General features: G+C 44.6%; 1 protein-coding gene across 7 annotated transcripts in view; it reads left to right on the top strand.

The window, feature by feature from the left end:
* Positions 1 to 1886: 1886 nt before the first annotated feature.
* prrc2c (proline-rich coiled-coil 2C) overlaps positions 1887 to 5314 on the top strand; it is an 83860-nt gene continuing 80432 nt past the window's right edge. For all 7 annotated transcript variants that reach the window (XM_048539434.2, XM_059647775.1, XM_059647772.1 and 4 more), the window contains exon 1: positions 1887 to 2125. The gene's annotated coding sequence lies outside the window, so the exon portion shown is untranslated. The remainder of the gene's footprint in view (positions 2126 to 5314) is intronic.

Below are 5314 nucleotides of genomic sequence, written 5' to 3'. Positions count from 1 at the left end.
TGTTTGAGATGGAAATAGCCACAGGTGACTCCTATACTACCTGCCTCCCTCTCGTACCTTTCCTGGAGGTCACCCATCTACCTAAGTGTACCTTTGATTTATCTCCCTCCCTGCACCTGCCATCCAACACACCCCTAGCTCTTGGAAATTCCTCATTGCCTCTAACTGCTGCTCCAACCAATCCATTAGAACCAAACACACTTCCTGCAGACGTAATCATTAGTAACATGGAAACTCTCCCTAACGTCCCAACAGGAGGAGCACATCACTTTACTGAAGGCCATTTTTGCATTGTAACAATCTACGGATCCAGAAAAGAGCACAGACTTACTGCTCTAGAAATACTGTTCCAGGTTAGCTTAGTACCTATGTTTTTATACTTTAAAAGTTTAATCAAGAGACATTTCTCAATAACACATATAACTAATAAACATTACTCTACCCACTATTGTAGATTTACAAAACCAGTAAGGTTACACTTTAAAAAGCCACTTAGCTGCTCCCCTGCTGTGAGCTCCCACACACAAGCTGAAGCGTCCTTTGGAATTCAGAAGGGTCAGAGGTGACTTAGCTAAAACACGTAAGACTGGATGGACATTCAAAGGATGTTTGCTCTTGGGGGAGAATCTAGTGCTTGGGGTCACAGTTTAAAAATAAGAGGGCGCACATTTAAAACAGAGATGAGGAAACACCTTTTTCTTCAAGGGTTGTGTGATTTGGAATTCCCTTCCTCAAAAGGCAATGGATGCAGAATCTTTAAATATCTTTAAGGAGGAAGTAATTTGATTTTCAATTATCAAGGCGATGAAAGATTATTGGAGATATGCAGGAATGTACAGCTAAGATTAAGATCAGATCAGCTATGATCTTATTGAATGGCAGAGCAGTATCCTAGTCCGAATGATCCACTCTCCTTCCGTGTTCATGTTTGTATGTAATTTCAATGGAAGATTTCCAAACTGAAAGGTTAACTCTCTCAAAAGATTCTGCACTGACCTGCTGACCATTTCTGTCATTTTCTGTTATTTCAGATTTCTGGCCTCTGCACTTTTTTTCCTTTGAATATTGGACCTTGCTTTTAAAAAGAGTCTAAACAATAAAGATCATGTAAAAGTGGTAGTCCAATTGCAAACCAATCAGCCCTCTCAGCGTTTACGTTGCTTCTTCATTTTTTGAACTTGATCAGTTGCGTGCAAGGCACAGTGTGATTAACAAAGTTCTTCAGCAACATTTAATAAAGAAAATGATCAAAGCAAAATATTTTTTCAGAGATAGCAGTAACTGCAGATACTGGAGAATCTGAGAATAACAAGGTGTCGAGCTGGATGAACACAGCAAGCGAAACAGCATCATAGGAGCAGGAAAGCTGACGTTTCGGGCCTAGACCCTTCACACCTTGTTATCTCAAAGCAAAACATTGTAACTTTCTGCGGAAAGAGACAACGACTGAAAGAAAGAGAGAGAAAATCATTCCTTGTTGGATCTGCATTTGAAACTTCCTCCATCACTGTTGCAAGGACAGGAACAAGAGTGTGATGACGTCATCAGGAGGCCTGCAGTTTGGCATCATCGACTCGGCGTGTTGACGTTTAATTCCGATTGGGAATCGGGTAATTTCCATCCCAACCCATTGTTAAGACCGACGCACAGCGCGCTGACGTTAGAGACCGTCGGGCTGGGGATGCGACGCACGACGCGAATCGCTTCCCCACCCGGCATCGTCAAACTGACGCGCAGCGCGCTGACGTTTGTGCACACCAGCATCTGTAGGGGCGGACGTGATTGGGGGGGGAGGGGGAACGGCGCAGTGACGTCATACGCCCAACCCCCGGGGAGTTCCGACGTACAGCGCGCTGACGTTTCTGCACTGGTCTCTGGCAGGCCGCCATCTTTGCGAGTCGCCGCAGCGGCCGATGTGAAGGAGCGCTTTGTCAGGAGGGGAGGGGGGCTGACTGAGTGACAGCTTCTTCATCGCCAAATCCGGCCCTTCTCAGCACCGGCCTAAGCCACATCCGGCTTCTTCGCCGTCACATTTTTTTTCACGCAGCGCTCTGCCTGTGGGCAAAGGAGAAGAGACAAGAGAGGGACCGATCACCAAAGCGGGACGACCCAGGGTGCGCCGAGTGTAAGTAGGCGAGTGTTTTAGGAAGATGGGGGATGGTGGAAGGTGCCGGGCGCTAGGCCTGATAGCCAGCTCTTTGCCTCCCCACGGCGATCTCTTACCCTATCCGCACTGCACTGCACTCTTTCTCTCCCCCCCCACCCCCCCGCCTTGTTCGCCGTGTTGTTTCCCCCGGGGCTGTGCTTTACCGGCGGCGAGGGTGCGGGCGGAAGAGAAGGCCCGGCGGCTGCCGCACTGCAGCTTTGTGTCTCCAGGCCTGCTTTGTCCCAGCCCCGTCGGCCGCTTCGTTCCGACTCCACGCCGAGGCCTGTTTCGCTTTCCGCGGGGACCCCATGCCTTTGTTCCCGACGTGTCTGTTTTCTTCTGCGCGTTCGTTTTTTTTTCCACCCAGCTTCCCGCAAAAACATCTGGGCTGGTAAATCCGAAGGGGGCATTTCAGATTACATAATCTGCGAGGTGAAAGCAGGGAGAAGGATTTCCTTTCTTCCTTTCTGTTTCGTTCCTTTTCCTACACTACCTACCTGCCAACCCCCCCCCCCCCACCAAACAAGACTGCAGCAATGCAGCAGAGTTTGGAATTGATTTTAATAATGAGTTTTATAATCCGTATCTCGATGAGAGACTTCGGTTGCTATTTAGCGAACCTCTCAGTTTTATCGTTCTCGTCCATTTGAGGATGCCTTTGTCCCTGAGGAAAGGTATAATTACGGAAGAGGAAGCGTGATTATGTTGGGCCTTCTCAGAAGGATGCAGCGTGCATATATATGGTTGTTAATTTTAGTACGCGTTGGATGAGCAAGTTGTGCTTTATAACCGCATGAGTAAGCGGATATGGCTTCCTTTTTCAAAACAAAACCGGGGTGGGGGGGGCATAGTCGGTCTTGATATTCGGTTTCGCATCGATGGTTGCTATTAATTTTTCCAGTGACCACTGTTTTAAGATATTGCATAACATGATTGTGCTGTACTTCACAGTAATTACCAATGTCTTCCAATCAAAGGGAAAGTACAAAAATATATTTGTGTGAGTGGGCATATAAACATTTTAGATCATTAGTTTATGTTGAAAACAAAAGCCCATCTTTGAATTTTTGGTGCTTTGACAGCCCTGAAAAATCACCAAAAAATCTAGCCTTCAGAACTTTAGTTTGTATTGCTTCATATTTTTATCACCACAATGGATATGATTGTTATCCGATTTAAGAAGGGTTCATTCTTTAGTCGAATGTCTGTATCTATTTTTTTGGAAGAAATGTTGGTTTCTGTATACTCCTGGGCTAATCACAGGGAGGACAGCTCAGGATTTCCTTCTGATTTCTGCTCATTAACTACTGTTGAAAATTATGTAACTGAGCATCGGATGAGTAGAGAATTGGACACCATTGTGGTGTTTTCTTGGTTGAGTGGCTTCACTGTCTAGGGGCACAATTGAAGCAATTCATTGCATCACGTCTTTTAAAGGCTCTGTTATGGAGCTATCAATGGTAATTCCATTTTTAAGTTCCTTGCCAACGGTGTTTAGTATCTACTGACAGTTTAATTTCTTCTTTTTAAATCATTGTTTCAGTATCTGCTTGTCTGGTAAAACCTTGTGTCCTAACAGTTACCCCTGGAGAAAATCATAACCTCAGCCTCTCTCTTCTAGAACAAATCTGGAATGATGGAATCTTGTGCTGACTGAAGAAATGTTATGATTTTAAACACTTAGATAGGATAATGCTAAAGGATGTACCTGTACAGTTCTTTGCAAGAATTATCTCTTGCTGTTCCCAGGCAGCCCTGCAAACATTTTCCTTTTTTGAGTCTTTATATGATTCTCTTTTAAAAGCTGTGTAACTTCAGTTAGATGTTTTTGCCCATACCTCCTGCAAACACAACTTAAATTTCCTTAGGTACTTGTGGCACACCCAATCTAAACATCGTTTCCAGAATAAGTTGCTGAAAACCACAGCCTGGCCAATGTATTTGTTATCATTCTCTTGCCTTCGATATTGAATACACAAATCTGAAATCTCTTTTGTCTTTATTTACTTTCTATCTGCAAACTTGTTTTAAAGATCATGTGTACCCATTTATCATCTTTTACTCAGTTTCAATGATGATCCTTTTCCCATTAATTAGTACTTTTTGTCATCTCTCCATGCTGTCCATCTGTCATGCCTATAAATTTATATGGAGGGCAGCCTGACACGGCCGTCAGGGGTGATGACATTGGCTTCATTTTCCCAGTTACAGAAATATTCATTTAACTTTGCCCAGAACTATCCCTCAAACAACGCTAATGCTTTACCCTTCTGCCTTTGATACCCTTGCACGACTGTAGGAATCATAGTCTTCAGAACCAACAGCACGTAGGTTCAGTGATAGTAGAAACTGCTGATGCTGGAGTCTGAGATAACCAGGTGTTGAGCTGGGTGAACACAGCAGGCCACGCAGCATCAGAGGAGCAGGAAAGCTGATGTTTCGGGTCTGGATCCTTCCTCCTGAAGAAGGGTCCAGACCCAAAACGTCAGCTTTCTTGCCCTTCTAATGCTGCCTGGCCTGCTGTGTTGATCAGGTCTACACCTTGTTGTAGATAGGGTGATTAGTTTACAATGACAGTGGGATCAAGCTTTGTTTTTGATTGGAGAGGTTGCAGTGGATTTTCAGGGGTGAGAGACAGAATTTTAGAGAACACCATTAACGTGTACTTGGGAGGAGGGAAAGCTGTGTGATCAGTTTAGTGAGAATAGGTTGAAAGCAACGAGAGGCTGGTTACTGATGTGAGCTCAGGCAGGTAAGAGAGAATTTAGAAATGCACGAATGTAGGGATCATGCAAGTCACAGGTTCTGATGGCATTCCAGTTTAATCATGTGAATAAACAATAGCAGGAACCAGTGGTCCAAACAGACGTGGCAGTGAGTGTGAGCTAGCTGGTGACTATGGGCTGTCAAGTATTTATCCCTTGAACCTGTGGGAACTAGAAAGGAGAGTCACGGTGAGGATATGGAAGGTGAGAGTCTGATTGAGTAGGTCATTAGCTGCATCAATATTTGTGGTGTGCTGTAGGTGGTGAGGAAGGCAAAAACGGATGTAGCAGGGAATAGAAAAGAAAACAGTTTTAAGTGACCCAACGTTAGGATTTTACCAGGGAGGGATTGGGAGTAAGGATGAGAAGATGATAAAAGGAAATGATACTGTCTGCAGTTGAT

Source organism: Stegostoma tigrinum, chromosome 8, assembly GCF_030684315.1.
Source record: "Stegostoma tigrinum isolate sSteTig4 chromosome 8, sSteTig4.hap1, whole genome shotgun sequence".
Lineage (NCBI taxonomy): Eukaryota > Metazoa > Chordata > Chondrichthyes > Orectolobiformes > Stegostomatidae > Stegostoma > Stegostoma tigrinum.
Note: the sequence above shows the minus strand (reverse complement) of the source record. Positions and strands in the feature narration are given on the sequence as shown.